This window comes from Acomys russatus, chromosome 19 (genome assembly GCF_903995435.1).
Source record: "Acomys russatus chromosome 19, mAcoRus1.1, whole genome shotgun sequence".
In the NCBI taxonomy this organism is placed as follows: Eukaryota; Metazoa; Chordata; class Mammalia; order Rodentia; family Muridae; genus Acomys; species Acomys russatus.
In genome coordinates, this window is record NC_067155.1 from 5,581,588 (window position 1) to 5,593,575 (window position 11,988).

Below are 11,988 nucleotides of genomic sequence, written 5' to 3' on the forward strand. Positions count from 1 at the left end.
TCTCTGTCTCTCTCTCTCTCTCTCTCTCTGTCTCTCTCTGTCTCTCTCTCTGTCTCTCTCTGTCTCTCTCTCTGTCTCTCTCTCTGTCTCTCTCTGTCTCTGTCTGTCTCTCTCTCTCTCTGTCTCTGTCTCTCTCTGTCTCTGTCTCTCTCTCTCTATGTCTGTCTGTCTGTCTCTCTCTCTCTCACTCTCTCTGTCTCTCTCTCTGTGTGTCTCTCTCTCTGTGTCTCTGTCTCTGTCTCTGTCTCTCTCTCTCTCGCTTCTCTCTCTCTCTCTCTCTCTCTCTCTCTCTCTCTCTCTCTCTCTCTCTCTCTCTCTCTCTCTCTCTCTTCCTTCAGGGAAGGGGGCTGGTCTTGAACATCCAAAGATGATCTTGCACCTCCGACCCTCCAGAGTAAAGCTCCAAGAGTGTTGGGGTAACAGCCACTACTTCTGTTTCTTTAGCAGTTAGATTTTATTTGTTTGGGGTTGTTTTTTTCCCCAGACTGGGGTTCTCTGTGTAGCCTTAGCTGTCCTGGACTCCCTTTGTAGACCAGGCTGGCCTCGAACTCACAGCAATCTGCTTGCCTCTGCCTTCCAAGTGCTGGGGTTAAAGGCGTGCGCCGCCACCACCACCCGGCAAGAGTTGGATTTTAAATCCAATGCCTTCTGAATGTTAGGCTGCATGTTAGGCAAGCACTACATCCATGAAGTCATTGTCTTTCCTGCTTCCCATCTTTAGATACCTGTTTATTTATTTGTCTATTTGTAGTGTTTCTCCCCAGCCAACTTTGCCCTGTGAAGGCACAGGACTGGAACTTTGTGGTTCTATGTTACTCCAGATTCCCAAGTCTGTGTTGCTAGCTTTATTTTATTGTTATTATTTTGTTTTGTTTTTCTGTGCTTTTTTTGTTTTTGTTTGGTTTTTTGTTTTTGTTTTTGTTTTTGTTTGAGGAGGTGTGGCCATCTCTGTGTAGCCTTGGCTCTCCTGGACTCACTTTGTAGAACAGGCTGGACTTGAACTCACAATGACCTGCCCACCTCTACCTCCTGAGTCTCTTTGTGGTTTTTTGTTTTTGTTTGTTTGTTTAATGGTTTTTCTTTTCTTTTTTTCTTGTTTTTTTCAAGACAGGGTTTCTCTGTTTAGCCTTGGCTATTTGATAGTTTTTCAAGACAGGGTTTCTCTGTGCAAGCCCTGACTGTCCTGGAAGTCACTCTGTAGACCAGCCTGGCCTCAGACTCATAGTCCAACTCATGGAAATCTGCCTGCCTCTGCCTATGCTGGCACTAAAGCTGTGCACCATTACCACATAGCTATTTGGTTTTTTTCAAGATAGGATTTCTCTGTGTTGATCTGCCTCCCAAGTACTGGGATTAAAGGTGTGCACCACCACCCCTGGTTTATCTTTACACCAGTGATCCGGGAAGTGAGGCTATCATTTTAATTCCTTGTTTTTTTCTATACTTCCCAATTAACCCTTCATTATTCATGAATTACTGTGTTTTTGTTTATTTTTGGTTTCTCAAGACAGGGTTTCTCTATTTAACAGCCCTGGCAGTCCTAGACTCACTTTGTACATCCTCTAGGCTGGGATTAAAGATGTGCGCCACCATGCCAAGCAAATTAAGGTTCTTTTTAAGCCAGAAGGCTAAGTCATAGAACTACAGGAAAATGAAACCCAGAGAGACAGTCTACTAACACCTAAGGCTTTGAGGACTCCTCTCAAATATCTACTGCTCCATCCGGTATTTTACTTTATTTTTTTCCTAGTGCTGAGGAGGGAACCAAGGGTCTTACAGGTGATCAACAATATTTTATTCTTTTTTTATCTATCCTATATTGGGTTGACTGGTCTTGAGTACCTGATTCACCAATTCCCACCTCTCAAGGAATAGAACTACGGGTCTGTGTGCCAGGGGGCCTGTACTATATTTGTAGATTTATAGACTGGTTATGGAGCCTTCACTGGCCTCACTCTTGAAGTGGTCTTCCTGTCCCCACCATGTCAAGTGATGGAATTATTGGCATGATGCTCCCATGCGCACCTTGTGTGTATATGACTACATGTGTAGAGGTCAGAGAACAGCTGGAAATTGGTTCTTTGCATGTGGCTAACAGGGAGTGAGGTCAGGTAATTATCAAGCGGAGCTGGAAGCCCCTTTACCCTCTGAGGCACCATTATACTGGGAGCCACTTAGCCAACTCCGTAATATGGAGGACAGAGTTGACTTATCCCCTGGAGGTTAGTCTCTACAAGACTGGGAGAGGTCTGGGAAATTCTGAGCTACAATAGACCCAGTCTCAGCTCTCCAGGATACTCAGCTGACTTTAGCTTTGCTACTGTGTTTACCCCAAGATACAATGGTTTGATGGAAACTTCTCTTTGTTCCTTAGAGTAAGAGTGTCAGAGGCATGGCCTTCAATATAATGGACAAAGACAAAAGCCTCCCCTAGGTAAGTCTGTGGGTTACTTAAACCAAAAACTGTGATTGATCTGGGTGGGCCTAGCACATGCCTGAGATCCTGGGACTTCAGCTACCAAGGCAAGTGTACTTGGGGATACTATGAATATTCTTTTTTGTTTTTGTTTTTGTTTTTTTGTTTTTCTAGAAAGGCTTTCTCTGTGTAGCCTTGACTGTCCTGTATTTGCATTGTAGACCAGGCTGGCCTCAAACTCACAGCAATCTGCCCTGTGTGGCCCTGAGGTGTACTGTGGGTTCTAGAGTCACAAAAAAATCCACGAGGAACTCAGTGGTGTGACCCTACACAAGGGCCAATGGTCACTCACTCCTTGGGACCATTTTCAAAATTTTTCAAAAATCCTTGGGGTACAACCAAGTTTCCCTGGGTTAGGATGCAGTGTTCTCTTAGCAAAGCCTACAAGCTGTAGGGATCCTAAAGGCCATGGTGGAGACTTTACTCTCTTGACAAGGACTTTAAAACATTAGTCTTGGTGTCGCATGGAAAGCAGGTCTTTCTGTCCTTGTGTGGCTTAGTGTCATCGCCCCCACCCCAGCCCTCAACTGTTCTCCCACAGAAGGTCCTTTCCCTTTCTGATCAATTATGCACAGGAAGAAGTGAGGCACTCCTATTGGTCAGCTTAGTGGGACCCGCATGAGACTTGGGGTAGCGCTCTGCTCTGAGCCACTTGCCGAAGGCACTTGACTGCCTAGGCCTATGCTGGGCATGGAACCTGCCTCATACTGTGATGTCAAGCTTAGGGGATGTTTCTGTTGCCCCAAGACATATCTCTGAGACTTGGACTTCACCATCTGAGACAAAATGTCATTCTTCAATGCCGGCGGGCGGGGCGAGGGGGCGGGTTTGGAGGGGCGGAGTAGAGCACACCCTTAAACCCAGCACTCGCACTTGGGAAGCAGAGGCAGGCGTATCCCTATGAGTTCGAGGCCAGCCTGGTCTACAAAGCGAGTCCAGGACAGCCAGGGCTAACACAGAGAGACCCTGTCTTGGGGGTGGGGGAGTCACTCTTCAAGATCTCTGAACTTTCTACATTATTGGACGATGAACTTCAGTCAAGCAGCTGGGCCTGGCAGGAGGCCTCTGTCAGGGTGTGTCCCTCATGTGAGAAGTGCCCGCTGTGCTTCCAAAGGAGGAAGTCCTTCCCGCTGGAATGCCTCCCCCCGCCCCCGCCGCCCCCCTCCTCGCCCCCGAGAGCAGCAGCCTGGAGCCCAGGACAAGCAGTCACTGTGCTGCTGGTCTGGACATGTCTGTGTCCACACAGTTACACACCTTCTCCTTCTCCACCTCCACCTCTCAGAGCTGGGGATGTGGTAGAAGCCTGTGTGTGCCCGCTTTCCTGGGGTAGCTGCTGTGTTGTTCTTGTGTGGTTATTGTTGTGACTTTACTGATGTCCACTGACTTATACGGGCACATGAGTGGCCTGCAGCTGGTTTTATGTATAATAATAAGATATAAGAAGATGAATATGGTAAGGTACCAGATGCCACATAGCATATTATAGGAGGTTTATTAAATGAGCATGGGGAGAGAAGGAAAGGGGGGAGGGGTACTCCAGAGAGAGACAGAGACAGGAAGAATAAAAGGAGCAGAGAGAGAGGGAGAAGAAAAGAAGAGAAGACCGTTGCAACCCCTAGAAATTCAGTTCTAGGTTGTTGTGATCCATCGTTTTCTATGTTGGATGCTTTATCAAGGCTATAGACTAGTCTCAGGTTTGCTAGGAAACCAAGTCTGGCCTTGAACTCCTGATTTTTCTGCCTGAAACTATCACCATCTTCTGTGCGGTGTAATTGTTAATTGTTACTCTGTAAGCTTACTAAATCCATGTCTCCTCTAATACACCCACTATGTTGTTGTTCTTTGGGAGTGAGGAGAGGCAGTGGGCACGGGGAGAAGGAGGCACAGGCAAAGCTCCATCAACTGTCCAAAGCTCTTGTTCACTTTACCATGGTTGTGTCTAGGGGAAGGAGAGGAGGGAAGACTTCCTGACAGTTCCCTGCACCCACTGAGGGTCCTACATTGCTGGGTAGAAGTGGGGAGCAGGGGGACCAGAGAGATGCCTCTCTGCTCTTCCAGAGGTCCTGAGTTCATCTCCCAGGAAACCAACTTTTATGTGGTCTGATGCCCTCTTCCTCACGTAGGTTTACATGCAGAGAGTGCACTCATTTTCATAAAAATAATAAATAAATCATTAAATAGCAAAAAAAAAAAAAAAAAGTGGGGAGCACAGGAGTATCCAGTGCAAATTAACTCTAGGAAATGAGTTCATTATGGATTATACGGATTTTAAATTTTCAGCTATTTTGACTTTGACATGAACTCTGGTGCTCCATATTTGACCACCTCCCCTTGGTGGGGAGGCCTGGTGGCACTCAAAGAAAGAATAAGCAGGCTACCAATATGACACTTGATAGCCTATGACCATATAGTAGGGGAGGAGGTCCCTCTTGGTCATAGACTTAGGGGAGGGGAATAGGGTGAAAGCGGGAGGGAGGCAGGAATGGGAGGATAGAATTGATGGGATAACATTTGAGATGTAATCTGAATAAATTAATAAAATAAAATTTAAATTAAAAAATTTTTTTCAGCTATATTTAAATATATATCTTCCCCGAGTGGAAGTGTGTCCTGCGGCAGGCCTAAGGCCCTCCAGCCCATGGATCTGGAGTTATAGTGAGCACCTGATGGGCATGCCTGGAAGGGAACTCTTTATCCTGTGTTGGGGACAATAGGCCATATGGCCAATGTTCGGCCATCTTGTCAGAGCCTGCACCTTTAAGTCTCGGTCTTTCCCAGAGCTTGCCTTTCACCAGAAACTAGCTGACCCTGTTGTGGGTCGGCAGTTAGACTAAAGACAGATAGAGATGGAGCAACGCTATTGTAGTTCGGCAGTTAGACTAAAGCTAGATGAAGACAGAGCAAGGTACCCAGTGTGGCAGGATGTTATGACCCTGCCTGGAATTCCCTATGTTTTGAGAAAAGCCTGCAGCTGGGTTGCTATAGCAATATATGCTTCCCTGCCTTCTGCCTTATAAAAAGCTGCTGCCTGACTAATAAAGTTTGAGAGCTTGATCAATCAGACTTGCTCTCCTTCTTTGTGTCTTGCATTTCATTTTTCATACAGGTGAATCTCCTCTCGAGCTTTAGTCAAACCCCGCAGGCTGGGGCAATCCTGAGCAGCAGCAGTGTGCAGGTTGCTCCAGTGACGGGCATCTTGGGTAATAAAACATTCACATCCTTTTGATAGAATGTGCTTGGCTGTGCAGGGGAGGCCACCAATGTGGGATTCAAGGAAGACTAAGGATCTGCTCACTGAGAGTGCTTGCCTGGCAGGAGTGAGATGTGGGATCCAACCCCAATTCTTTAAAACTCTGTGTGTGTGTGTGTGTGTGTGTGTGTGTGTGTGTGTGTGTCTTATGTGTCTGTGTGTGTCAAGGCTACATAATGAAATCAGATATAAAAATAAAATCCTAGCCATTGAGATGTAACAAGAATAAATTAATAAAAAAGAAAATCCACTGAAGTTACTGGTGGCCACTGACCTGGTGACTCACTCTATAGAGTCCATGGTTGTGTACAGACACAGCACAGTCTTAACTGAGGCAAAGTAGCAATCAGGCAGAGATGAGAGACCATCTCCGTGGATAGGAAAGGATGTTGGCATGGTAAGGCCTAGGTCTCTGGACCTCAGCACTGGTAGGCATCCCCAACTGGGCTGTACATCACTGGCTCTGCCTCTAGGACAGAGGATCTCCAATTTCTTTCTTTCTTTCTTCCTTTTTGTTTGTTTTGTTTTGTTTCTTTGAGACAGGGTCTCTCTGTGTAGGCTGTCTTGGACTTGTGTAGACCAGGGTGGCCTCGAACTCACAGCAATCCTCCTGCCTCTGCCTCCCGGGTGCTGGGATTAAAGGTGTGCGCCACCACTCCTGGCTAGGATCTCCAATTTCAAGACCAACCCAGCCTATACAACTAGATGGAGGCCAGGTTGAGCATATGAACCATGCTTGTCCCCTATTCAGATCTAGCCAACAGAGAGCGCGTTCTCCACAGCTGTGGGGAGAGTGAGGGACTGACTCTGGCATGAACTCTAGTCTCCTCTATTTGACCACTTCCCCTGGGTGGGGAGGTCTGGTGGCACACAGAGGAAGGGGAAGCAGGCTAACTGGATGAGACCTGATAGGCTGTGATCATATGGTGGGGGAGGAGGTCCCCTTCTCTCACAGACCTAGGGGAGGAGAATAGGGTGAAAGAGGGAGGGAGGCAGGAATGGGAGGATAGAATTGATGGGATAACATTTGAGATGTAATCTGAATAAACTATTTATATAAAATTAAATATATATATTATCTCTTATATCTTAAATAAATACAATGTTATTTTTAACTAAATGCTATAACATAGACAGATATTTAAAATTAGCTCTTACATAATTCATAAATGACTAAAACCACAGATCGAAGATGAAACTAAACAAATATAATTATTGGGTTTATACTGGGTCTCAGACCTATGTAAACTCAGATGAAAAGCACATGGTGAGCCGAGCATGGTGGCACATGCCATTAATCCCAGCACTCAGGAGGCAGAGGCAGGTAGACATGCTGTGGGTTCGAGGCCAGCCTAGTCTACAAAGTGAGTCCAGGACAGCCAAGACTACACAGAGAGACCCTGTCTTGAAAAAAACCAAAAAAAAAAAAAAAGAAAGAAAGAAAAAAAGAAAGAAAGAAAGAAAAGAAAGGAAAAGCACATGGTGGTCACTATGTAAATACTGATTTGACCTCAAACTGGAAAAAAATAATAATATTATTAGCAGGAATTTGGGATGGAACAGAAGGTCATTTATCCTAAACTCAACATGCAGACTTAGGAAATTCTGAATTTTCAGACTCTAGTTTCAACAGTGTGTGTCTTGTATCTCTGTGTGTAGGAGTGTCTGTTGGTATGTGTGTGTGCCATACACATTTTTTAAAAATATTTATTTATTTATTATGTATACATTGCTCTGCCTGCTTGTACCCCTGCAGGCCAGAAGAGGGCATCAGATCACATTATAGATGGCTGTGAGCCACCATGTGGTTGCTGGGAATTGAACTCAGGACCTCTGGAAGAGCAGACAGTGCTCTTAACCTCTGAGCCATCTCTCCAGCCTCCGCCATACACATTTTTACACAAGAAATTAGGACAGGTATTATTTGAGAATTGCAAAGGTCTAGAGGAATGAAAGATGGTGTATCTTGTGAAGCTAGTGGGAAAAAATCATCAGTACACTCTTACAATGGCAATGCAGATTCTCAACTGCAATGAAGAATAGATTACTATGAAAACTGTATATGAAGAATTTACCCATTAAAACCATGGTTGTTTCCCAATTATTATTTGCTTCTAAAATACTCAGCACAAGAATTCTTTACAGAGCCGGGCGTGGTGGCGCACGCCTTTAATCCCAGCACTCGGGAGGCAGAGGCAGGCGGATCACTGTGAGTTCGAGGCCAGCCTGGTCTACAAAGTGAGTCCAGGATGACCAAGGCTACACAGAGAAACCCTGTCTCAAAAACCAAAAAAAAAAAAAAAAAAAAAGAATTCTTTACAGATATTACTTGAATGTAAAAGAGTATAAAACAATACTGAAATGCAGAGGTGAAGTACAAGAAATGGGTTATCACATTTTATTGATCTGTGAGAACTGCAGATCTAGGATGGATATTATGTGTTACAATTCAAATATTTAACATGGCTTATCATTAATAATGTAGGTGTTAGTGGAGTGACAAGTTTTATTTAATATTTGAAATGATACTAAAAGGTCATGATTTGAAGTGCGCATGAGCTACCATTTTGTGCGGAGCTAGATGGTTTTTGATACAGCATGACTCTAGAAATTTCTGGATTTCACCTGATTTTTTGGTTCTCCAAACATTGGCAACATATGTTTTGGTTAGATATTCTTTACTTGTCCCTGGTTTGACATATTTCACAGTGTGTGTGCTCTAGGGTCTCAGATGCCTCAGACAAATAGCTACTTCTGCATCATATAGACTTGGTGATCCTATGCTCACCATGTAAGCATGAGCCCTTTTGTATGTCCCTCCTGAATCAATAATTTATATTTAACTGTGTGTAATTTTAAAAATCTGGTGACATAATTTCTAGTTGCATTCACATAAACAGATATGTAAGATAGTACTGAAACCAAATTTTAACTAAACGTTCTCTGCCCAGGGATATTAATATCCATAAACATGAATGATGTCATGGAACTAGAGACAGAACTATCATCAAATATATTTATCAACTCATATTTATCACATGGACGGTGGACCACACATGACAAGCCTGAGGGAAGACTCCTTCAGGAATGATCAAGGACCTCAGGGAAAAAAAAAAGGAAGCATGGATATGCTAGTAGACTTTTCTTTGTCCAGAAAAATAAAAGAAAGAAGGGACACATGGCTGCCCATTTGTTATGTGGATATGCATGACACTTCATAATCCACAGTACTCAGGCTTACAGTAGGACAAAGATACTCACTTTCACCTTGTTGTACTTGCTTATCTACATCCCACTTCTCGTGAACAGTTTCGTTCCTTCCAGTTGCTTTTGGAGAATGAAGCAGAATGAGAGAAAGGATGGAGAGTTAATGAAAGCCTGTCTCTTTACACTTTATGTACATCAATGGCCTTTGGAGAAAGACTATTTTACCCACATTCTGAGTACGCTGTAAGTGCTTTTCTAGTTTTTCTTGTAGATTTCATCACAAGTATTTCAGTCAGGAGTGATCTGAAGAAGAGAAAAAGAACAATGCTTTGAGTGTTCTCTCTTGTTGTTCCAAGGTGCACATCAAGAAATAACTCGAAATTCTTTTATAAACTCAATGTTATTTTGTGAATTTGAATTGGTCCATAAAGTATTTCATGTTTCTTCCAGTTAGCCTCCTGATTTCAAGGCAAGAAGTTGACTGAACATAAGAATCTCTGCCATAATCCACAGAAAGTAGGCCTCCTGTTGGTAGTTTTCACAGCACAGTAGGCAGTGCTTTATTCTAAAAAGATACCCCATACTATTTCAATAAGTTTCATCCTGAGAAGGTAAAATTAAATGGCCATAGAGTGTGTTTCTGTCAGTGTGTAGCTACCAGTACATGTGCTGGGGCAACTAATGTTTGCACTACACCTAGATATAGGCAGCTTTCACATAGATGTTCATTTACTCACTAAAATTATCTGTATGTGGTCACTCTATGACTTCTGAACCTGCATCAAGAGTGTAAGTAGGATTTCTGTCCAATGTGAACTTTAAACATGTTCTTATATCTCCATCTTATCTTGTATACATACACAGCCACTGGCTTTTAAGTATTACAAAGCCCTGTTCTTCACTCTTTCTTTATCAAAGAAAAGAAATTCTTACATTGTAAATTTTATGTTTGAGAATGCAGGGTGTCACTAATACTGCAGTGACTACTTACTTCTTTTGTCACTTGACTGAGTTACATTTGTGGCATGTATAGTTGACAGTGCTAAAGAACAGAAACAGAGAAATTTCCTAGTAGCCCATCTCTGCAGTTCTTTAAGACATATGTGTCTTCTTTTTTATGCCTAAGCTCTTTATTCTCTTTTACTTTTATCACAGTTACTACTTATGTTTCTCTCTCAGTAATTTTACTCAGTATAATTGCATATTTTACCAGGTGGTTACTGTACACAGTTTTGTTTTGTGGGTTTCTGATAGTTGTTTTCAAGCACAGCACTTTAGATTACCAGGCCACTCTGGTAGCTCAAGTAACTGATGTTGCTTATGTTTAGTATGCAAGAATTAGTGTTTGTGTCACGCAAATCCTAGTCTCAGCTTCCTAATGTGTCTTATTGAAATTTCCAATGCTAATTTTTCTGTGCTACACTACAGGGTATTCTAAAAAGAAGTTATTTTTATAGACAAAGATACCAAAAAGGTACAATTTCTAAGTAAAAATCTAATTACATTTAAATATGAGTGAATCATTTCGAGTGAAGGAGTGTGTTTGATGCTTATTGTTCAGGTGATAGGAAATAACTAGCAAGAGACAGGAGTGGTTATTCTTTCCATACAGAGAATAAAAAACTTGTATTTTATTTGTTGCCCATTTTTATTAAAAATATATGAAGATTTCTCACATGCTTTACTCTTTTTATTCTTCTGTTCTTCTTTTTTTATAAACATGTAATACTGGCACATACAAATCTCACTGAAATTTCCAGATGTTCCTACTTCTCAGAAGGACATTACTCTTCTCTGAGCATACCTGGAAAGGGGGTCAAAAGACGGTTTATAGAAGAGAAAATATATTGCACAGATCTGTCAAGTGTGAATTGCACATCTCTTTTTTAGAATTAAAATGAATGAATGTGACTGGGTTGCTTGCGCATACCCTTAATCTATGTGTGCAAGTGTGGGGACAGCATAGTCCCATGCATTCAAAGCCATATTAGTTTAGATCAAAACGTTATTCAAAACCATGGGAGCAGTTACATTAATCTGTCATAAATGAGCATTGCTTAGGTCCATACATCCAGATGCTTACAGACATACATCAATTTAAAATAATTTAGTTATGTATTTTACCTACTGATCATTGCCCTCTCCCTCCTCTATTCCTTGTCACATGCTCTCTCCATCTACTTCATCTGCATTCTCTTTTATTAAAAAAACGGGAGCCCCCTACCAAATCACCTCAACTCATGAATCACATCAGGACTGAGTGTGTACTCTTCCTCTGTGTCCTGACAAAGAAGTCCTACCAGGGGAAAGAGATTTAAAAAAAACAGGCAACAGAGTCCAAGAGTCCATGTCAGAGACAGTCCCAATTGCTCTTTCTAGAGGATCCACAATAAGCCTGAACTGCCCATTGAATACATCTATGTAGGGGACCTAGGTCCAATTTTTGGATGGTCCTTGGTTGTTGATTCAGTCTCCACAAGTCCCTCTGTGCCCTGATAAATTGACTGTTGATTTTCTTGTGTAGTTTATGTTAGTTTTTCATCCTTCTATACTTCTCCCTACTTTTCTATAAGACTCCCAACACTCTTTGTCTAATATTTGGTTTTGATTCTTAGCATCTGTTTTGATTCACTGATGTCCAGAACTCTCAGGGAACATCTATGCCAGGCTCCTGTCTGAAAGCACAGCACAGTATCAATAATAGTGTCAGAGGTTGTCTCTCTCCTGTGTTCTGAGTCTCAGTTTGGTCCAGACATTGCTTGGACGTTCCCTCAATCTCTGCTCTATTTTTATCCCTGCATATCTTGTAGGAAAGGTAAATTTTGAGTCATAGTTCTTGTAGGTTGGTTGGTATTCCCCTTCCTTCAGTAGGAGTTCTGTCTAGTCAGAGGGTGTCCTCTCATCTGAGTCACCACTATATTATCCCAGACCTGTCTCATTTATTCATCTTGTCAGAGAGATATCTCCACCCATGCCTTATTCTTACTGTTCAGGCTCTCTGACCTGATGCATCAGCTCTCCCCATGTCTGATATCCACCTTCATTTCTATCTGAG